General features: G+C 37.4%; 1 long non-coding RNA gene across 1 annotated transcript; it reads left to right on the forward strand.

Annotated features, from left to right (window-relative positions):
* The first annotated feature begins 3,809 nt into the window (after positions 1–3,809).
* LOC148940937 (uncharacterized) lies at positions 3,810–15,330 on the forward strand. Its single transcript, XR_016143361.1, has 2 exons — positions 3,810–4,005; positions 15,212–15,330. It is a non-coding gene; the product is annotated as an uncharacterized LOC148940937 (long non-coding RNA).
* The last annotated feature ends 9,685 nt before the right edge of the window (positions 15,331–25,015 follow it).

The following is a 25,015-nucleotide window of genomic DNA, read 5'->3' on the forward strand; positions in this document are numbered from 1 at the left end:
GGAACAATAGTAAAAAAAGAGAAAAATAAACAAATGAACCCTCTCTGAAGTTTATACGAGCATCCCTTTCATACGAACAATATATGCCCCTGGGCATAACTTACAACGCCTGCCCCCAGGCCCTGGGGGGTTGTGACGACATCCGAGTTTTTGCTATCTGACTTTTGATAAATTTTAACTTAATGCCTATCTCAAAATTTGCATTGGATGCATTTGGGGAAAAGGGACGTGGGGGGCTAGTTACCCTCCAATATCTTTTGACTCGAAAAAAATTAACTAGAACTTTAGATTTCCAATCAAATGAGCCATCTCTGAATTTTTTACGAGTATCCTTTCAATAAAAACCATATATTCCCCGAGGGCACAACTTGCAACACCTGCCCTCCGGCCCTGGGGGCTTTGTTGACCCCTGAGTTTTCGTTATATGGTATTTGAATTATTAAAAAAAAGTTATCTCAAAATTCTTATCGGACGGGTTTGAGTAAAAAAGGGCGTGGAGGGGGGGGGGCTTGGTTCCTTCCAAAATATTTTTACTATTAAAAATTGAAAAATAAATTTAAATTTATAATAAAATGATAACTATTTGAAGTTAATATGAGCTTCCTTTCCATAAGACCCATATATGCCCCCAGGGGATAACTTATAACGCCTGCCGTCGGGCCCTGGTGAGTTGTGTCAACACCGGAATTTTTATTATATAATCTTTGAACTATTTTTAACTAAATAGCTATCTTAAAATTTTTATTGGATGCATTTGGAAAAATAGGGTTTAGGAGGGGGGAAGCTGGTTACCCTCCAATATCTTTTGACGCTTAAAAAGTGAACTAGAACTTTCAATTTCCAATCAAATCAGCCCTCTTTGAAGTTTATACGACAATGCTGTCTATACAAAACCTTATATGCCCCCAGGGCATAAGGGCTGTGGGGGAATTGTCATCCTCAAAGACCTAATTTTCAGAGATTAAAACCACGTTTAATAAAATGGCTGTCTCAAAATTTTCATTGGATTTGTTTGGGGAAAAGGTGCGTATAAGAGGGAGGATAGTTGCCCTGAAATTATTTTCGACAGATAAAAAAGGAACTAGCTCTTTGAATTTCCAATCGAATGAGCCTTTTTTGAAATTTCTACGAGAACGCCTTCTATAATAACCTTATATGCCCCAAGGGCAGAACTTAAAACCCTTGCCCTAAGGGTTGGGGGGGGGGGTGGGAGTGTTCTCCTCAAAAACATATTTTCTATCTGGAAATCTACTACGCTTAACAAAATGGATATCTCAAAATTTTTATTGGATGTGTCTGGGGGAATGATGGGCGTTGGGGGGGGGGGGTATTTGGCCTCCAATCACTTTCGACTATTAAAAAGGGCGCTAGCCCTTTGAATTCCTAATCGAAGGAACCTTTTTTGAAGTTTTTACGACAATACCTACTATAAAAACCTAATTTGCCCCCAGGGCATAACTTAAAACTCTTGCCCTGAGGGTTGTGGGGGATTGTTCTCCTCAAATACATATTTTCCATCTGGAAATCAACTACGCTGAACAAAATGCTATCTCAAAATTTTGATTGGATGTGTTAGGGGGAATGATGGGCATGGAGGGGGGGGGCAGGAGCCTTCCAATCACTTTTGACTATTAAAAGGGCACTAGCTTTTTGAATTTCCAATCGAATGATTCTTTTCTGAAGTTTCTACGACAACGCCTTCTATAAATACCTTATATGCCCCCAGGGCATAACTTAAAACCCTTGCCCTGAGGGTTGTGGGGGAGTGCCCTCCTCAAAAACATATTTTCCATAGAGAAATCAACTACGCTGAACAAAATGGCTATCTCAAAATTTTGATTGGATGTGTTTGGGGAAATGATGGGCGTGGGGGGGGGCTATTTACCCTCCAATCACTTTCGACCATTTAAAAAGGCAATAGCCCTTTGAATTACCAATCGAATGAGCCTGTTTGGAAGTTTCTATGAAAATGCCTTCTATAAAAACCTTATATGCTCCAGGGCATAACTTAAAACTCTTGCCCTGGGGGTTGGGAGGAGTGTCCTCCTCAAAAATATATTTTTTATCTGGAAATCAACTGCGCTGAACAAAATGGCTATCTCAAAATTTTGATTGGATGTGTCTTGGGGAAAGATGGGCGTGGGGGGGGGTTGTTGCCCTCCAATCATTTTCAACTATTAAGAATGGCATTAGAACTCTCAATTTCCAATCGAATGAGCCCCCTTTGAAGTTTCTACGACGACCCCTTCCGTATCAAGGGCCTTTGAAAAAAAAACAATAATAAAACATTGGAGCCGTGTGGCCTTTACAATATGTTGATATTTTTTTTTTTTTACAGTTTAGGTAGCTTGTTTTAAAATTAGTTTTTTTTTGCTGAAACCCCATTATATTGCAGTTTTTATTTTTCTTAACGATGATAATATTGTTAAAATAGTTCATTTTTTTTCTGAACTTAATTATTGTGATGATTTGAATTTAAATAATTCTTCTTTTATTTTACAGTGTGTGTAACCTCTATTAAAATTGGAGATTTTTTTTTGCTGAAACCCGCTGGTATTGCAGTTTGACCATCTATATTTTTTATAGATTTTCAAACTCTTATTGAAAGTAATATTTTCTTTACCGATAGTTCTGTATAGTGATTTGATTTTTCATAATTCTTATAAATATTCTAAATTTTTATAACCTATATCAAAGTTAGGGATTTTTATTTTGCTGAACGCGGCTAATCTTGTTACACGAGTTCATTTTTTTTCTGAACTTCTTTCTCGTGATGATTTGACTTTAATTAATTTTTTTTACAGTGTATGTAACCTATATTAAAATTGGAGATTTTTTTTGCTGAAACCCGCTGGTATTGCGGCTTGACCATCAATATTTCTTATAGTTTTTTAAACTCTTATTGAAACTAATAATTTCTTTTCCGACAGTTCTGTATAGTGATTCGATTTTTCATAATTCTTATAAATATACTAAATTCTTATAACCTATATCAAAATTAGGGATTTTCTTTTGCTGAACGTGGCTAAATGAGTTCATTTTCTTTCCGAACTTCATTCTCGTGATGTTTGACTTAAAATATTTTTTTTTTGCAATTTATGTAACCTCTATTAAAATTGGATATTTTTTTTGCTGACACCCGCTGGTATGGCGGCTCGACCTTCTATGTTTCTTACAGATTTTTAAACATTTATTGAAACTAATGTTTTCAATACCAACGCATCTATATAGGGATTCGATTTTTCTTCATTCTTATAAATTTTCTAACTTTTATTAAAATTCATGGTTTTTTCTGATGAACTTTCATGATTTGACTTTTATTTATAATTGTAATTTTATAATCTCTATCAAAATTAGGGACTTTCTTTTGCGGAACGCTCCTAATAGTGCGACACGAGTTTTCACAGCTATGATAGTTTTCCTAACCCTTATTAAAACTAATGATTTTTTTTTGTTTCTATTTAGTGATTCAATGTGTTTAATTTTTTTTCTATATAGTGTTGCAATATGTTTAACTTGTTTTTGTTTCTATACAGTGTTTCAATGTGTTTCGGTGTTTAATTTTTTGTTTCTATAGCGTTTCAATCCTTTAGGATTCTTGTATATTTCCTACGTTTTATTGGAGTTGGAGAAGTTTTTTTTTGATAAACGAAAATAATATTTTTATTTTTGTATTCATATTTTTTAAAGATTTTATAACTGTTTTTAAATTTATCTAATTTTTATAGCGAAACAGTTACTACAATAAAATACTCATTACGACTTAGTATCTAAGCTTTAAATACATGGCGGATGTTTATTTAATCTAGTTCAAAAGCCAGTAGCTGTACCGGTCTCTTTCCTGTTATTATGAAGAATCTAATATTCTACCAGAGCCGGGTTTCTTTGAATTTGAAAACGGTTGAAAATATGTTCAACTATGTTCATGGAGCGGCGCTGTTGTCTTTCGTTGAAACAATGATCTTTGTAGCTGGAAATTATGAAAGACTTAACGAACTACAAAAGGTAGGCTGTCTAAAATAGATTTTTTTCAAACCCAACATATTTTTCAAAGTGTTTCGTCAAGAAAGTGGCTTAACTTTTTCTGTGAACTGTCACGATTTGACTTTAATATTTTTATAATCTCTATCAAAACTACGGATGTTTCTTTTCTGAACGCTGCTAATAATGCGACCCGAGTATGTTTCCGGATTTCCGGATTGTGTTTGCCGGATTTCCAAAAAAAAAGGAAAGTTTGAAAAATAGTGTTTAAAAGAGGAACCCAGAAAGGAAAGGAGCGCTTCCCTTATTGATAGCAGACTGCACTGGTACTGACATACACTGTCTTGAACATACAAAATGTGCGCTCAGGGACGTAATGACGTTAGCATAGAAACGACCTTGACACAGGGTTGAATTTGTAATAAAGATGTTGCAGCTTACTTTGGAATAGGCTCCCAGGGAGGTAATCTCAGGACAACAAAGGTTTAAATGTTTGAACGATCGCTGTATTGCTAGCGATTGTTAGACGATACTTGTATATTTGGTAGAAATATCCAGACTTTTGTATTTGTTTTCACTGTCTAATAAATGGACTTACCCCCATTTGAAAGTTTTACTTGTTCGTCATAGAAAGGCAATGCAGTCTAAAAAAAACAACCTAATTTAATGTATTACGTGAAAAGAGTAATCTCAGAAATCCGGTCTAACCGGTTGATCTCATTAAAACAAAATTCAACCGACATGATTCTAGGGGAAAACTACCGAAATGATTGACTATTGTCATATTAGGCCTTCAGTTTTTATCGGCCTGTTCCAATGAAAATTTACACTAAGACAATTTTAATCAGAATAATATCTTGTATTCGATGTTATATCACTTGTGTACTACTTTGAATTTGATGGAGTGATTTTCATTAAGATTATATGATTTTTAGGTGGCGTTTCCCTCTTTTTACAGAAATAAGGCAAATTTTCTCAGGCTTTTAACTTTTGATGGGTAAGATTAAACTTGATAAAATATATATATTTAAAATCAGTAAAATAAAAATCCGATTCTTTTGATGTATCTATTGGTATTGAAATTCCATTTTTTAGGGTTTCAGTTACTATTGAGCCAGGTCGCTTTGAATATGGGCAGAGACTGAGGGCTATAAACTTTAATTTTTTTTCAAAGGAGAATTCATCAGCAAATTATATCGGTACCGTATCGGTACGATACCGATATATCGGTATCAGACCCCCAAATATCCAAATCGGTTGGGCCCTAGTTGTGACAACTACTTCATATTTGTTGTCTACTAACAATATTTTTATATGATTATATGATTCATGGTACTATTTTTACTATGTGTATATATTTTTTTTGCTATTAATGATAGTATTTTATTTTAGATTGTACTATTTTTACTTTTTGTTGTTTTTCTCCCTTAGAATTGTGCCTGTTGAAGTTCTATTTAATTAATCAACAGACCAGTTTTTTGAGATAACCTCCCTCGGATACTATTCCAAAGAGAGCTACAATGTCTTTATAAAAAAATTTGATGTTTCTAAATAGATAAAAGTAGTCCGTCTTTGGGCTCTGAGAATACTGACTGGAGATACTGGACATACTGTACAATACTCAAATGCTTTCTAATATACATGCTGAGAATGCTGACTGGAGATACTGAACATTCTAGAGATTACTTATATGCTTTCTGCTGTACAAACATACTCACATATTGGCTTTCCTTTTATGCCATACTTCTGTACCATAACACCATAATTAGCCACTCATTGTCGTTGACCTAATTTGACCTTAGTTGACCTTATTGACCTTGCTTTTAGCAACCTGACCTTATTTGGAGCTTGCTGCCTTCCTATATGTTTCATAGATGAGCGGAAAATTTTGTATTTATCTATTTTACCATCTTACCCTTGCCTGGAGTTTTTATTGGAGTTTTTACCTGGACTCGAAGGTGATATCGAAATTCTGTATGGTAAAATTGCAAAAAACTGTGGGTATGCACCAAAAATTATGTATAGTGAAACATAAAAGGAAAATTACAAAGAATAGAAGAGTTTCAATAGTAAAAAAAAAAATCAAAAGAAAGAACTGCTTCCTATACAGATAATGCAACTTACACAAAAATTTGAATGATAGCAAACTCCTGCTAGATTTCCCATCTTAATTTCTCTTAGAAAGGGTATCTTATTAAAACCATTTGAAGACACTTGACTTAATGACAAACTTTAAACAGCCAAAGAATGTTTTTCTTCGATCGGCATGAAAATTACATATTAAATATGGATCAAACGGACAATCTCCTTTCGATATTCAACCCCCCCCCTTGTAGAGAACTTTGAGAGAAAGTAATTAATATATTTAAATTACACTTTCTTTGGATTTTTAAATTTGGTGTCAATTGTAAAAAAATAAAGAAAATAAATAAATAAAATTTAGTATTATCATATATCCACTCGTATAACCATTTGAACTATCATAGGTAGCGCAATAGCACTGCCTTAGTAAAGAACGATGTTGGCACAGAATATTATTTATTTCTTTTTTTTCAATACCAGGGCACTTCCTATCGAAGGAGTTGTCATAGAAACTTCAAAAAGGCCTCATTTGATTGGAAACTAGTGCCCTTTTTACTTGTCGAAAGTGATTGGAAGACAACTAACGCCCCTTCCACACCCACCATTTCCCCAAACACATCCAATCGAATTTTGAGATGACCATTTTGTTCGTAGTTGATTTAAATAGAAATTATGTTATAGGAGGATACTCCCCCACAGCCCTCAGGGCAAGGGTTGTAAGTTACGCCTTGGGGGCATATCATGTTCTTATAGACAGCTTTGTCATAGACTCTTAAAAAAGGGCTCATTCGATTGGAAATTCAAAGGTCCAGGGCCCGTTTTACTCGTCGAAAGTGAACCCCCCACACATCTCTCAAGGTACGGGTTGTAAGTAATGCCCTGGTGGCAAATAATGTTTTTAAAGACAGTGTTCACGTAGAAACTTCAAGAAGAGCTCATTCGATTGGAAATTGAAAAGAATAGTGCCCTATTGAACAGGAAACATTTAGTGGAAGGCAACTAACAGCCCTTTCACGCCTACTATTTCCCCAAACACATTCAATCAAAATTTTGAGATAGCCATTTTGTTTAAAGCAGTTGCAAATTCTGGAAGTTATATCTTTGAGCAGGAAATTCACCCCAGAGTCTTAAGGGCAAGGGTTATAAGTTAGGCTACACCCTGGCTGCATATGCGGTTTTTATTGAAAGCTTTGTCGCTAAAACTGGAAAAAGGGCTTATTGGGTTGGAAATTCAAAGAGCTGGTGCCCTTTTTAATAGTCGAAAGTGATTGGAGGGCAACCAACCCTCCTCACATGCCCACCATTTCCCCAAATACAAACAATCAAAATACTGAGATGGCCATTTTATTCAATGTAGTTGAAAGTTCTAGAAATTGGGTCTTTGAGGATAATAACCACACCAAACCCCTCAGGTCAAAGGTTGTAAGTTATGCCCTGGGGCCCTATAAGGTTTTTATAAAAAGTATTTTCGTATAAACTTCAAAAAAGGTTGATTTAATTGAAAATTCAAAGGGTAAGTGGGCATTTTAATAGTCGAAAGTGATTGGAGGGGAACTAACCCCCCTCTCACACCCTCCATTTTTAAAACACATCCAATCAAAATTTTTCGATAGACGTTTTGTTGAACGTAGTTGAAAGGTCCGGAAATTATGTCTTGGAGGATTAAACTCCCCGACAGTCCTCAGGTCAATGTTTGTAAGTTATACCCTGGGGGTATATAAGGTTATTATAGAACAAGTCGTCTTAAAACTTAAAAAATGGCTGAAGCCATTGTAAATCGAAAGGGATAGTATCCTTTTTAATTGTTTAAAGTTATTGGAGGGTAGTTAAACCCCGTCTCACGCCCGCCAGGTCCCCACCCCCTGCACACAAAATTTTTAGATCTTCATTATATCCCATGTTTAGGACGTAGGTATTTTAAGGATGATAACCCCCTCAGAGCCCTCAGGGCACAGGTTGTGAGGTATAACTTGGGGGCTTATTAGTTTTTTGTAGAAAGGGTTGTCGTAGAAACTTCAAAAAAAACTAATTTGATTGGAAATTGAAAGGGCTTGCGCCCATTTTAATAGTCGAAAGTGATTGGAGAGCAACTAACCCCCCTCTCACACCCACCATCTCCCCACATGCACCCAAGAACAATATTGAGACTGGCAGTTTCTTCAACTTAGTTGAAAGTTCTGTAAATTATGATTTTGAGGAGGACAAAACCCCCCGAACCCACCAGGACAAGGGTTGTAAGTTTTGCCCTGGGGGAATATAGGGTTCTTCTAGAAAGTGTTTTCGTAGAAACTTCAAAAAGGGCTCCTTCGATTGGAAATTGAAAGGGGTAGTGCCCTTTTTAATAGTCGGAAGTGATTGGAGGGCAACTAACCCCTCTCTAACACCCACCTCTCTCATTTTCCCAAACCCATCCAATCCAAACAAAATACTTTGATAGTAATTTTTAAAATAAAATTCTCTTCTCTTCTATTCATTCTATTCTCAATCACAATTTTTAGATAGCAATTTTTTTAAACGTCGATTAAATATCTGGAAATTCGGTTTTTTTTAATGGCACCCCCCCCCCCCCTCAGCCTTCAAGGCAATTGTTGTAAGGTATGCCCTGGGGATATATAAGGTTTTTTTTATAGGAAATGTTGTCGTAGAAACTTGAAAAAAGGCTCATTCAATTTGAAATTGAAAGGGCTAGGGACCTGTTTAATAGGATAGTCGAAAATGAAGTGAGGGCAGTTAATCCCCCTCTCACAACTACCAATTCCTCAACCACATCCAATAGAAATTTTGAGATAGTAATTTTTATCACCGCATTTGAAAGTTCTGAATATTTTGTCTTTGAGGCTCATACCCCTCCTCCCCTACATACACACCTCAGGGTTCAGGGCTGTTGCGGAAACTTCAAAAAGGGGAAATTAAAGTATTGAAAGCGCTAGGGCCCTGTTTAAGAATCGAAAATTATTGGAGGTAAACTAACGCCCCTCTCACGTCCACCAGTTCTCCAAACATATCCAATCCAAAATTTGGTATAGACATTTTGTTCAACGTAGTTGAAAGTTCTAGAAGTTAGGTCTTTTCCAGCGTTGTCGTTGAAACTTCAAAAACGACTCATTGAATTGGGAATTGAGAGGGCTAGTACCTTTATTAACAGTCAAAAGCGATTAAAGGGCAAATGCCCTCTCCCTATACTCATCATTTCCCCAAACACTTCCGATCAACATTTTGATGTAGCAAGTTGCTGAACGTAGTTGAAGGCTTCTAAAATTATGTTTTACAGTACGACAACCCCCCAGAGCCCTCAGGACTGAGGTTGTAAGTTATGCCCTGGGGGCATATAATGCCATATAAAAAGTGTTGTCGTAAAAACTTCAAAAAGGGCTCTTTCGATTAGAAATTGAGAGGGTTATTGCCATTTTTAGTAGTCGAAAGCAATCAGAAGGAGAATCCCCCCCCCACGCGCCCATTATTTCCCACCACTGTGCCGATCAACATATTGATATGTCCGGTGTGTTCAACCGCGTTGAAAGGTCTGGAAATTATGTCTTTGAGGATGACACCCCTCCCCGCAGCCCTCAGGGTAAGGGTTATAAGTTATGCCCTGGGGACATATAGGGTTCTTATAGAAAGTATGGTCATATAAACTTCAAAGGTGGCTCATTGGATTGGTAATCAGATGCTCTAGTACTCCTTTTAAGAGTCAAAGTGATCAGAGGGAAGTTACCCTCTCCCCCCTACACACACGTCATATTGTCCCGAATGCGTTTAATAGAAATTTGGAGATAGCCATTCTATTCAAAATAGTCTAAATATAATATAAGAAGGCTTTTGGGGTTGAGGCAAACCCCAGAGATTAGTGGCAAGGGTTGTAAGTTATGCCCAAGGGGTATTAAAGGTTCCTATGAAAGGGATGGCTGTTTAACCTCAGAACAGGCTCAGTCTTTTTCAGGGAAAAAGACTATGTCAATATAAAACGAACAGGAATCAATCAAAAAAACTTTTGGAACAAAATAAGTTTTTGAAAAAAAAGTAAAGAATTCCATTAAACCAAAATTGAACAAAAATAGAATCAAAGGATCTACCAAGCATGCAACTACCTCAAATCAGTATCAATAAATAAATGAAACCCAAAATAAACAGAAATTAAAATAACTCAAACTCAAAATGAGTAGAAAATCTGAGTAGGTTTCTAAACCCTATGCTTTATAAAAGCCAGAATATAATTTTTACTTTACTGAAATTTTTTTAAAAAATGTTTTCACTTAAATAACTTTAATAAATCAAAAATTAATTAAGATTTTAAAGAATAAACATCAGTATATATATATTAAACTGACAATGGACATTTTTTTCAGTAAATTCATTTGAATTTTTTTCAGTAAAGTATAAATTATATTCTGGCTTTTAGAAAGTATAGGATTTAGAACCCTACTCAGATTAATTTCTGCTCGTTTTGAGTTTGAATCCGTTATTTATTTGCTGTATGCTTGGTAGATTATTTGATTCTATTTTTGTTCATTTTTGGTTTAATGGAGTTTTTTACTTTAAAAAAAAAACTTATTTTGTGCAAAAGGTTTCTTTGATTAATTGAAAATAACAATCATTTGAAGATATTTGACTTTGTGACAAACCCCAAACAACCAAACAATGTTTTTCTCCGATCGGCATGAAACTTCCAGGGTAAGTATGGATCATATGGAAGATCCTCTTTCGAGATCAATTCACCCCCCTCCTTATAGAGAGCTTTGAGAGAAACTAATTAATATGTTAAAAATTTTATTGTCTTTGGATTTCTAGTTTTGGATGTCAATTGTAAAAACAAGAAAATAAACAAATAAAATTTAGTGTCATGACCATCGTATAACCATTTTGACCATTGAGTAAAAAAACCATTTGAAGATAGTTGACTAAGTGACAAGACCAAAACAGCCAACCAATGTTTTTCTACGATCGACATGAAACTTTCAGGGTAAGTATAAATCAAACAGACCTCAGTGAGAAAGTATATTTTGGAATAAATACTTGTTTGTATCGATTTCTAGCGCAACAAATTCAAATTTATTTTAAAATTTTTATCATTTAAATGTAACCATCTGAACCATTGAAGATAAAAACCATTTGAACATAGTTGACGTTTCAGCACTAAAAATGGCATGCATATATGTTCACAGGGTTTAAAGCATTCAGAATGTTCTCTCCCTTTCCAAAATTTCCGAATTGTAATTTGTTTCACATTTTCCACATAATTTGTCTTCTGAAAACATGCCCCCAGCATCCCTAAAAAAATATTTGTTCTTTGTCCATACCCTCTCTTCCTCACTGATTAGATTTTTCTTATAATTTCTTACCTTTCCTAGGATTGTCACCCATGAAACATTCTTTGTACAGTCGTGTTTTTAGGTAAAAATTTGGTTCTTAGACTTTTTTGTGAAAGAAAACAGCAAAAAACAAAATACAGTATCAAAAGAATAGCCCAGGGCTGGTAAGATCGGGGTCTACATCAACAGAATGGTTTTAGTAAATACGCTAAAGCTGGTAGTTGCGTTGGGGCGGTGGTTTAAGAGCCTTAAATAAGCTGCGTCTAATCTATTAAAAAGGGGCTAAAAATGAGAGTGTAAGGGTACTGGAATGAGAGTGTAAGGGTACCTGAGAATGGAATGAGAGTGTATGGGTACCTGAGAGTGTAAGGGTACCTGAAAGTGGAATGAGAGTTTAAGGGTACCTGATAGTGGAATGAGAGTGTAAGGGTACCTGAGAGTGTAGGGGTACCTGAGAGTGGAATGAAAGTGTAAGGTTACCTAAGAGTGTAAGATTACCTGAGAGTTGACTGAGAGTGTACGGGTACCTGAGAGTGGAATGAGAGTGTAGGGGTACCTGACAGTGGAATGCGAGTACAAGGGAATCTGAGAGTGGACTGAGAGTGTACGATTACCTGAGAGTGGACTAAGAGTGTAATGTTAGATGAGAGTTGACCGTGAGTGTAAGGGTATCTGAGAGTGGACTGAGATTGGTCCGGTACCTGAGAGTTGACGCAGAGTGGAATGTGTTCTCAGAATGTATGTGGAGCTGAGAGTTGACTGAGAGTGTAAGGGTTCCCGAGAGTGTAAGGGGTGCGTCTTGTTACTTCAGAGTGGTATGAGAATGTAAAGATATCTGAGAGTGGACTATGAGTTTAAGGGTATCTGAGATTGGACTGAGAGTGTAAAGCTACCTGAGAGTGGAATGTGAGTGTAAGGGTACCTAAGAGTGGAATGAGAGTGTAAGGGTACCTGAGAGTGGAATGATAGTGTACGGGTACCTGAGAGTTTAACGGTAGCTGAGAGTGTAATGAGAGTGTAAGGGTACCTGAGTGTGGAAAGAGAGTGTATTGGTACCTGAGAGTGGTATGAGAGTGCAAGGGTACCTGAGAGTGAAATGAGATCGTAAGGGTACCTTAAAGTGGAATGAGAGTTTAAGGGTACCTGAGAGTGGAATGAGAGTGTAAGGGTACCTGAGAGTTGAATGTGATTGTAAGGGTACCTGAGAGTGGAATGAGAGTGTAATGCTACCTGAGTGTGGAATGAGAGTGTAAGGGTACCTGAGAGTGGAATGAGAGTGTAAGGGTACTTGAGAATGGAATGAGAGAGTAAGGGTACCTGAGAGTGGAATGAGAGTGTAAGGGAACCTGAGAGTTGAATGTGAGTGTAAGGGTACCTGAGAGTGGAATGAGAGTGTAAGGGTACCTGAGAGTGGAATGAGAGTGTACGGGTACCTGAGAGTTTAATGAGTGTGTATGGGTACCTGAGCGTGGAATGAGAGTTCAAGGGAATCTGATGGTGGAATGAGAGTGTAAAGATACTTGATAGTGGAATGAGAGCGTAAGGTTACCTGAGAGTGGAATGAGAGTGTAATGGTATCTGAGAGTGGACTGAGAGTGTAAGGGTACCTGAGACTGGAATGACAGTGAAAGGGGAACTGAGAGTGTAAGGGTACCTGAGAGTGGAATGAGAGTGTAAGGGTACGTGAGTGTTGAATGAGAGTGTTTTGGTACCTGAGAGTGGAATGAGAGTGAAAGGGTACCTGAGAGTGGCATGAGAGAGTAAGGATACCTGAAAGTTGAATGTGAGTGTAAGGTTACCTGTGATTGGAATGAGAGTTTAAGGGTACTTGAGAGTTGAATGAGAGTGTAAGGGTACCTGAGAGTTGAATGAGAGTGAAAGGGTACCTGAGAGTTGACTGAGAGTGTAAGGGTACCTGAGAGTTGAATGAGAGTGTAAGGGTACCTCAGAGTTGAATGAGAGTGTAAGGGTATCTGAGAGTGGAATGAGAGTGTAAGGGTACCTGAGAGTGTAACGGTACCTGATAGTGTAATGAGAGTGTAAGGGTACCTGAGAATGGAATGAGTGTGTATGGGTACCTGATAGTGGCATGGGAGTGCAAGGGTACCTGAGAGTGGAATGAGAGCGTAAGGGTACCTTAAAGTGGAATGAGAGTGTAAGGGTACCTGAGAGTGGAATGAGAGTGTAAGGGTACCTGAGAGTTGAATGTGAGTGTAAGGGTACCTGAGAGTGGAATGAGAGTGTAAGGGTACCTGAGATTGGAATGATAGTGTAAGGGTACCTGAGAGTTTAACGGTACCTGAGAGTGTAATGAGAGTGTAAGGGTACCTGAGAGTGGAATGAGAGTGTTATGGTACCTGAGAGTGGAATGTGAGTGTAAGGGTACCTGAGAGTGGAATGAGAGTGTAAGGGTACCTGAGAGTGGAATGAGAGTGTAAGGGTACCTGAGAGTGGAATGATAGTGTAAGGGTACCTGAGAGTGTAATGGTACCTGAGAGTGTAATTAGAGTGTAAGGGTACCTGAGAGTGGAATGAGAGTGTATTTGTACCTGAGAGTGGTATGAGAGTGCAAGGGTACCTGAGAGTGGAATGAGAGAGTAAGGGTACCTTATAGTTGAATGAGAGTGTAAGGGTACCTGTGAGTGGAATGAGAGTGTCAGGGTACCTGAGAGTTGTATGAGAGTGTAAGGGTACCAGAGAGTGGAATGATAGTGTAAGGGTACCTGAGAGTTGAATGTGAGTGTAAGGGTACCTGAGAGTGGAATGAGAGTGTAAGGGTACCTGAGAGTGGAATGAGAGTGTAAGGGTACCTGAGAGTGGAATCAAATAAGATTGTTTGATAGTGCATTAGCTTTAGGTTGGGCGGTAGTGTCACGAGTTTGTAGCAACAATAACAGTAGCAGTTGTTGAATCAACGTGACTTTAATCCAGACATACTAAAACACTAATATATAATAAAAATATATACATCATAATAACATATTGTAATAATGTAATAGTATTTATTAAGTAACATAATCAAATGTATAATGAATTTTAACTACATAACATACTAACAAAAGAACTATTATTGTTATTCAAGTTCAAATTCCATTTATTTCAGTTAAACAGCAATAACGAAGGCAAGATCCCTAACGGCTCAATTGCCCGTTATTTAAGAAAAATAACGCTAATTTAGTGGATACGCAATATTGCATACACATATATATTATTTGTTATTAAATATATATTGTGTGTATACACAATATTTTGCGTATACGTTTTTTTAGATATTTGAAAAAAAAAATTTCTAACGTCGACACAGAGTATTAATATTGTTTCTCATGAAAGTTCTTAAGAACTTAAAGTTTGCGATTTGCTTCAGTAGTAGCTGACAAGAGGATTATTTCGCAACATAATAATTTCTTATTTCAATTTTTATACTTTTTCATCAATTCCTTTGTTGTTCTCATCGAAGTAACTCGAATACCTTCTTTTCCTTACGTGGATCAGTTGCGACGATTGTAATAATATTGGTGGTGTTTTTATTCGTTTTTAGCTTAGTTTCGTCTTTTTTATCTTTGTTTCTATTGTGCTGATGACGCCTAGTTTGCATATATACGAAACATTCGCGTTGTTTTAGTCTTTCATCTTTTCTCTCTACTGGCCACGGTCTCGTTTGTTGTCGTTTCATTGAGTTTTACCTCTCTTTGTTGTTTATTGTTTCTCATGTAATTTTTTATTGTTTCTGATTTTATTGTAATTTTTATGGTTTTTAATGCCTATAATTTTTTTTTTATAAATGGGAAGGATGCTGCGTTTTGAATTAAAAGTCTTGTAGGATCAATTTTTGTTTTTAGCAAGACTCAGTTTCAGTTCCTGCACCGGATATCAGTTGGGAGATAATTCATCCACTTGGAGACTTAGTTATGAACATGGCACTCAAATGAATACATGAATTATACACGTACCTCTCCGATGTAACGGTAAATATTGCTGCCATTTTTTTAGCAGGTAAAATACAGATAATGTTTTAAATATGTACCGTTAGCAGTGAAAATATAACTGTCATTCTGCGATGTCAATTCACAGAAATTCACAGAATTGATGTCAATTCACAGAATTGACATCGCAGAATGACAGTTATATATTCACTGCTAACGATCCATCTTTAAAAAATTATCTGTATTTTACCTGATAAAAAAATGGCAGCAATATTTACTGTTACATCGGAGAGGTACGTGTATAATCCATGTATCCATTTGAGGGCCATGTTCATAACTAAGTCTCCAAGTGGATGAATTATCTCCCAACTGATATCCGGTACAGAAACTGAAACAGAGTCTTGCTAAAAAAAAAAATTGATCCTACAAGACTTTTAATTCAAAACGCAACATCCTTCCCAGTTATAAAAGAAAAATTACAGGAATTAAAAACCAAACAAATTACAATAAAATAATAAACAAGAAAAAATTACATGAGAAACAATAGACAACAAAGAGAGGTAAAACTCAATGAAACGATAACAAACGAGACCGTGGCCAGTAGAGAGAAAAGATGAAAGACTAAAACAACGCGAATATTTCGTCTGTATGCAAACTAGGCGTCCTCAGCACAATAGAAACTAAGATAAAAAACACGACACTAAACTAAAACGAATAAAAACACCACCAATATTATTACAATCGTCGCAACTGATCCACGTAAGGAAAAGAAGTTATTCGAGTTACTTCGATGAGAACAACAAAGGAATTGAGGAAAAAGTATAAAAATTGAAATAAGTAATTATTCTGTTGCGAAATAATCCTCTTGTCAGCTACTACTGAAGCAACTCGCAAACTTTAAGTTCTTAAGAACTTTCATGAGAAACAATATTAATACTCTGTGTCGACGTTAGAAATTTTTTTTTTCAAAGATCTAAAAAAACGTATACGCAAAATATTGTGTATACACACAATATATATGTAATACCAAATAATATATGTGTATGTAATATCGTTTATCCACTAAATTAGCGTTATTTTTCCTAAATAACGGGCAATTGAGCTCTTTGGGATATTGCCTTCGTTATTGCTGTTTAACTGAAATAAATGGAACTTGAACTTGAATAAAAATAATAATTCTTTTGTTTGTATGTTATGTAGTTAAAATTCATTATACATTTGATTATGTTACTTAATAAATACTATTACATTATTACAATATGTTATTATAATGTATATATTTTTATTATATATAAGCGTTTTAATATGTCTGGATTAAAGTCACGTTGATTCAACAACTGCTACTGCTATTGTTGTTACAAACTCGTGACACTACCGCCCAACCTAAAGCTAATGCACTATCAAACAATCTTATTTGATTCCACTCTCAGGTACCCTTACACTCTCATTCAACTCTCAGGTACCCTTACACTCTCATTCCACCCTCAGGTACCCTTACACTCACATTCCACTCTCAGGTGCCCTTACACTCTGATTCCACTCTCAGGTACCCTTACACTCACATTCCACTCTCAAGTACCCTTTCACTATCAGTCAACTCTCAGGTACCCTAAAAATCTCATAACACATTCAGTAACCGTTACGCTCTAAGTCCACTCTCAGGTCACCTTGTACTCCTATACCACTCTCCGTTACCAAACACTCACAGTAAACACTCATGTAACCTAACACTCTCATTACACTCTCAGGTACCATTACACTCTCAGGTACCCTTACACTCTCATTCCACTCTCAGGTACCCTTACACTCTCATTCCACTCTCAGGTACCCTTACACTCACATTCCACTCTCAGGTACCCTTACACTCTCAGACCACTCTCACCTACCATACCACTCTCAGACCACTCTCCGGTAAAATTAAACTATACGTCCCCTTTACTCTTAACTTCAAGGATCAGGGACAAAAATTCACTCAGAAACCTAAACCGTTCAATTTAACTAACATTCAACTCTTAGGTACTATTAGACAATCGGAAACATATAAGGTACCTTTAAGCACTTATAAAACCATCAGGTTTACTTAAGCACACATACCACTCTCAGGTACCCCTACATTCTCATACCACTCTCAGGTACCCTTAAACTCTCAGTCCACTCTCAGGTACCCTTAAACTCTCATACCACTATAAGGTACCCTTACGCTCTCATTCCACTCTCCGGTACCCTTACATTCTCATACCACTATGAGGTACCAAACGCACTCATTCAAAACTAGGTTAACCGTACGCACAAAGTAAACTAACTGTTCCAGCAGAATGATGAGGTACCATTAATCTCTGAGTCAATTCTCAGCTCAACTTACCCTCTTACTCAACCCTCATGTACTCCTACACTCACGTAAAACTATCAGGTGGCCTTTCTCACTCCTACCACTCTCAGATACCCTTAAACTCATATTCCACCCTCATATAACATTACATTCACATTAATCTATCAGGTGGAATTAAACTCTCATAACACTCTCAGGTACCCTTACACTCTCATTCCACTTTAAGGTACCCTTACGCTCTCATTCCACTCTCAGGTACCCTTACACTCTCATACCACTCTCAGGTACCAAAACACACTCATTCCACACTCAGGTAGCCTTACACTCTCAGTCCACTCTAACGTACCTTTACACTCTCAGGTACCCTTACACTGTCCTTCCAGTCTCAGGTACCCTTACACTCTCAGTCAACTCTCAGGTACCACTACACTCTCATTCCACTCTCAGGTACCCTTACACTCTCATTCCACTCTCAGGTATCTTTACACTCTCATTCCACTCTCAGATTCCCTTGCAGTCTCATACCACTCTCAGGTACCCCTACACTCACATTTAACCCTCAGATATCCGTACTCTCTTAGTCCACTCTCAGAAACCCGTAATTTCAGATTCCACTCTCAGTTAGCACTACGCACACAATACACTCTCGCATAGCAGTTCATTATCCTACCACTTTCAGGTACCCATAATTTAACATTCAACTCTCAGCTACCATGACGAACTCATTCCACTCTCATTTGACATTACACTCACATTCAACTCTCAGGTATTATTACACTGTCATTAAACTCCCAGGTACCATTACACTCTCATTCAACTCTCAAATAACCTTACACTCTCATAAAACTCTCAGGTACCCTTACATTCTCATTCCACTTTAAGGTACCCTTACGATCTCATTCCACTCTCAGGTACCCTTGCACTCTTCTAAAACTGTCAGGTACCAAAAAACTCACAGACCACAATCCCGTACCCTTCCACTCTCATTAAACTTTCCGGTACCGTTAAACTCTCAGGTACCCTTCCTCTGTCCGTCCACTCTCAGGTACCCTTACACTCTCAGTCCACTCTCTGGTACCCTTACACTCTCATTCCACTCTCAGATAGCTTTACACTCTCAGTCCACTCTCAGGTAACCTTAAACTATTATTACACTCTCAGATATCCTTACATTCTCATACCACTATGAGGTACCCCTACACACCCATTCCACTCTCAGGAACCCTTACACTCTCATTCCACTTTCAGGTACCCTTAAACTATGATGTAACCTTACACTGACATTCAACTCTCAGGTACCCGTACAATCTGATTCCAATCTCAGATAATCTTACACTCAAAGTCCACTCTCAGGTACCACTAAGCTCTCAGTACACAATCAAGTATTCTTCCTCTCTCATTCCACCCTCAGACATCCTTGCGCTCGCATACCACTGTCAGGTACCCCTACACACTCAGTCCACTCACATGAAAACGTAAACTCTCAGTACCCGCCCCGGTGATGTGACACTCTTCTGTAACCTTACTCTTTCAGTAACCTATACTGTACCACTAAACTCTCAGTTATCAGTACAATCTAATTCCACTATCAGTTACTCTTAAACTCTCAGACAACTTTCCGGTACAATTAAACTCTAAAGTACACTTACACTCTCATTCCAGTCTCAGGTACCCTTACACTCTCATTCCAGTACTCTTACACTCTCATTTTTAGCCCCTTTTTAATAGATTAGACGCAGCTTATTTAAGGCTCTTAAACCACCGCCCCAACGCAACTACCAGCTTTAGCGTATTTACTAAAACCATTCTGTTGATGTAGACCCCGATCTTACCCGCCCTGGGCTATTCTGTTGATACTGTATATTGTTTTTAGCTGTTTTCTTTCACAAACAAGGATAAGAAACAAATTTTTACCTAATAACACGACTGTACAAAGAATGTTTCGTGGGTGACAATCCTAGGAAAGGTAAGAAATTATAAGAAAAATCTAATCAGTGAGGAAGAGAGGGTATGGACAAAGACCAAACATTTATTTTGGGATGCTGGGGGCATGTTTTCAAAAGACAAATTATGTGGAAAATGTGAAACAAATTACAATTCGGAAATTTTGGAAAGGGAGAGAACATTCTGAATGCTTTAAACCCTGTGATCGCATTTGCATGCCATGTTTAGTGCTGAAACGTCAACTATCTTCAAATGGTTTTTATCTTCAATGGTTCAGATGGTTACCTTTAAATGATAAAAATTTTAAAATAAATTTGAATTTGTTGCGCTAGAAATCGATACAAACAAGTATTTATTCCAAAATATACTTTCTCACTGAGGTCTGTTTGATTTATACTTACCCTGAAAGTTTCATGTCGATCGTAGAAAAACATTGGTTGGCTGTTTTGGTCTTGTCACTTAGTCAACTATCTTCAAATGGTTTTTTTACTCAATGGTCAAAATGGTTATACGATGGTCATGACACTAAATTTTATTTGTTTATTTTCTTGTTTTTACAATTGACATCCAAAACTAGAAATCCAAACACAATAAAATTTTTAACATATTAATTAGTTTCTCTCAAAGCTCTCTATAAGGAGGGGGGTGAATTGATCTCGAAAGAGGATCTTCCATATGATCCATACTTACCCTGGAAGTTTCATGCCGATCGGAGAAAAACATAGTTTGGTTGTTTGGTGTTTTTCACAAAGTCAACTATCTTCAAATGGTTGTTATTTTCAATTAATCAAAGAAACCTTTTGCACAAAATGAGTTTTTTTTTTAAAGTAAAAAACTCCATTAAAACAAAAATGGACAAAAATAGAATCAAATAATCTACCAAGCATACAGCAAATAAATAACGGAGTCAAACTCAAAAAGAGCAGAAATTAATCTGAGTAGGGTTCTAAATCCTATACTTTCTAAGAGCCAGAATATAATTTATACTTTACTGAAAAAAATTCAAATGAATTTACTGAAAAAAATGTCCATTGTCAGTTTAATATATATATACTGATGTTTATTCTTTAAAATCTTAATCAATTTTTGATTTCTTAAAGTTATTTAAGTGAAAAAAATTTTTTTAAAAAAAATTTCAGTAAAGTACAAATTATATTCTGGCTTTTAGAAATCATAGGGTTTAGAACCCTACTCAGATTTTCTACTCTTTTTGAGTTTGACTTATTTTAATTTCTGTTTATTTTTGGCTTCATTTATTGATTGATACTGAGTTGCGGTAGTTGCATGCTTGGTAGATCCCTTGATTCTATAGTTGTTTATTTTTGGTTTAATGGAGTTCTTTACTTTTTTTTCAAAAACTTATTTTAGTATAGTATAGTATAGTATAAATTTATTTCCCATCATAAATGTAAAATACAACACTGATGGAGTATAAAGAAAGAAAATGGAAAAAAAAAAAAAACAAATAAATTCTGACAAATAAAAAAAAAACCAAAACATAGCAAAAAAGACAAGAAAAAAAAAAAAAAAAAAAAAAAAAAAAAATAGGGGCAAATAAAAAACAATCAATCAATCAAAAAATTTATTTCCCTAAATACACACATTATTTAAACTCGGAGTAAATAGAAAGGAAAAAAAAAAAAAAAAAAAAAAAAACTTTAGACGGTAACAATTTACAAAAAGGCAATAAAAAAGGTATTCGTCGGATCCAGCGACTTCTCAAAACGCAGTCTCCGTTCCGCGATTGCTTTAAGAGGATCTGTGACCCCATATACAGAAACCAGGCACCGGTTTCTGGCCCAAAGAGGTATGCCAAGGAGGAACTTGGCATACCGAAAAAAACAACGTTCGTAGCGTCTTCTTATCCGAGATAGTTAATATACTCCAAAAGGGTGAAAAAGCAAGCAAAAGGGGCATAGCAAATGCATTGTAAATTTTTGATAATATACTTCTTTTGTATCGAGCTTTACAGGGAACAAGCATACCATATGTCTTACGAAGCTTCGAACCAACAAATTCTAGCAAAAGCGATCGGGTATGCCTCAGATCACTCCCAATCGGAAGTCCAAGGTAACTGATACTTGGCGATAGAGGTATCGGATGACCATCTAGACAAACATTATTCGGGGAGGGCCGGTTACGCGATTTACCAAATGCGACAACCTCACTCTTCTCAGCATTAAACTTCAATCCGATTTTCCTATACTCAATACATAAAATATCAAAATTTTCCTCTATACACGAGACAGTCCTGCTGAGATTCAATATATCGTCAGCGTAGTTCAGAAGCGACATATCAAGGCCTCGGTAGATAAATGTCGTGCGAACTTTCTTCTGGGCCTCCAGGACACTGTTATTATATAATGGGGGTGAAGATACACCCCCCTGCCTAATACCTTTCCATACACGTATTACACACTTCGAAATTGCAAAACCATCTCGTGTCGGCACTTTAATAACAACATACAGTTTGCTGTACATATTCCTGTAAACACGTAAAATTGAGCGATCAAGACCACGATCCTTAGCGCTGATTAAAAGCTGAGGATGAATTCCCGAGTCAAACGCACGCGAAACGTCGTGACCGGCCATAAGAAGAATATCGTCTTTCTCTTCAACATCAACTAAAACATTAGCAATAACACTATGTACATGTTCACGACTGTAACCATTTTTAAAACCGAACTGATTCTCTGGTGTCGAACAGACTTCTGTTATCTCATCAATAACTATCAGCTCTAGCAATTTACACATTACCGAGGAAACCGTGATTGGCCGATATGAACTGCATTTACTTTTATCCTTTCCTTTCTTAACCACCGGGGTTACAACACCAGCACAGAACACATCGGGGACTAACCCACAGTTGAATATAGTTTGGAATAGTAGACCCAAGTGGTGCAACAGATTTATACTTCCGTGCACGAGGTGCATACCGCATAACTGATCGATTCCACATGACAATTTCTTTTTCAGTTTTAGAATGCACTGTTTAATTTTTTCCAGACTAACCGTGAAACTGGGACCCGAAACACAATCACCCAGAGTCGCAACAAGCTGCGTAGAGAAATCTTCTTCCAAAACGGTATCTGGGGGTGAAAATTCACTAGTATAATATTTAACCCATTCTTGCTCTGATGGTATCTTTTGATCACTTGACTCGCAATCACCTTTCTTCTTTGAAATGAACTTCCATATTTCATTGGGATTTCCTGACAATCTTTCACTAAATCCATCAATCACAGCTCTTTTGTGTTTAGTAAGAATTTTAGAAAACTGACGCTTGGTGTAGAGTCTTACATCATTCACAGCGCCAGAACGGGGTCTACCACAGCTATTCCACAAACGGTACCAAAATTTGGAAGACTCGCACGCGTGAGCCAGCTCTGAGTTAAGAGACCACTTAGGAACTTCAGACCCCACGCGCACTTTGCGTTTGGGTACAGCAGCTGTTTCGGCACACCGCATCGCATGGGTAAGCTCAGAGCAGTATATGTTTAGAAGAATCTGCTTTTAACTGACTGATATTTTAGCGTTCTGCTGTAGTAACTGGACCGGTATCTTGATTTTCGCCAACACGCTATCAAGAACACTAGAATATGCACTAGGGTTGACTTTATTCCATTCGGATTTAAAATACCACTTCCTTTTCCTTGGGTAGCTGATTTCAGGCACAGCAATTTCAAATGAGCAGGTTATAGGGAAATGATCGGATACCGATAAGCCAGTATCGACACGGCTAACACTAAGTGATTTCACACTGTTCGAGCAGACGAAGAAATCCAAAGAGCTTGTTGAGCCTGAATTGTGCACATATGTGAAACAGCAGTCATTTGGTACGGGGTGCATGTCGGCAAGAGCGGGCAACAGGATTTGAGACCTTGCGCTATTACTATCGTTTAAGTCACAGTTGAAATCTCCCACAACAATCACCTGCCCATGCTTATCATGACAGTCCTGAACGGAACGCACCAGTTGGGAGCATGCAACACTGAATCTCTCCTCTGAAGCAATGTCGCGGTAATCGGTTGGGAGATAAACAGAGAATACGTAAGCTTCACCGATTTTTACAGCCACAAAACATTCATTTTGACTAAACAGCTGGACAGCCAGGTGAGAATTAACGAGTATGGCAACGCCACCTGATGGTCTTCCACGACCCGAAGCCACAGCAGGCACCGAAAAAACTTGAATATTGTCACTGAACTTCAGAAGAGAAACCGAGGATGTCGACAGGAAGTGCTCCTGCAAACAGAGCACATCGTTGCAACATAGCGCACTTTCGAGAAACGGTAGCTTTTCAATAACATTTCCGTTAATGTTCCACGAGCAAACCTTTAGTTGGGGAGCAATCATTTACTAGCCATGATTTTCATTGCTACTGGGCATTTGATACTAAAGCAAGGATGGTCCGCAGAACTGCATAGTGCGCTTTTCACATCATTATTGCAAGGGTCCTCTTTCGAATTTTTATGACAAGCGGCACAGCGAGAGCACTTGGTATCATTTTTGCACGTTTGAGCTGCATGTCCAAACTGTTGACAGTTATAGCAACGCATGGGCAGGAATTTATACTCCTGAATTCGGTGTTTCTCATAGCCAAAGGTCACAGGGTTTTCCATTGCTTTGAGTAGGTGCATCTTACTGTCGAAAAGCAGCTTGAACGATCGAGTTTTTCGTATCCTTTCTGCTTTAACACAGTTCTGAATCAAACCACATAGATCAATGTCCTCGATATCATCTGGGATATGACGTATAATACCAAAGCATGAAGGCGACTTCAATTTAGCATCCTTAACTGCATTAGCAAGTGTAGTCGCGGCGTCCTTATCGTCAAGGACAATCCGCCACTCTTTCTGAAGAGGTTTCAGGTCCATAATATGAGAACAACAAGCGGCATCCGCGAGGCTCTCAATATAGCCTTTGCGGTCATCCGGCTTTACAAGACCTTTCGCTGGTTGTTTCAAGATAACCGAGTACGTAGGTTTCGGCTGAGAAGTGACACTGGGGACCTGAGGCACAAAGCTAGGCTGAGACTTTAGAGTGGTTATATGTTGTTTAAGGTCTTCAACACTGCTGCAGACTTCGTTCAGTTTCCTGGTGAGAGTAGCAGTAACCTCACCAGGAATTATCGGCACTTCATCCGGTTCATATATGACAAACTTAGGAAGAGCTATTTTCTTTTCGTCACACTGCCGAACAGCTCCGATCAGATCAGTCACAATATCAAGCGCCTTGACACGCTCTGACACACGAGTAGTCTTTCCAGCCAACGGCCAGATAATTTCCTTGGCTTTCAACAGTATATCAGGCTTATAATATTGTGTCGCTTTCGAGATAATATCTACACTTGCGTTTCCCGCCTTATTCGCACGATAAACAAAGTTCAGGACAGGATTATAGATCATTTTTATCTCTCTCGAATCAGTCCCCATTTCACCCGCGGA

The sequence above is a fragment of the Artemia sp. Qi Xiang Cuo genome, chromosome 19, assembly GCF_049724085.1.
Source record: "Artemia sp. Qi Xiang Cuo chromosome 19, ASM4972408v1, whole genome shotgun sequence".
Lineage (NCBI taxonomy): Eukaryota > Metazoa > Arthropoda > Branchiopoda > Anostraca > Artemiidae > Artemia > Artemia sp. Qi Xiang Cuo.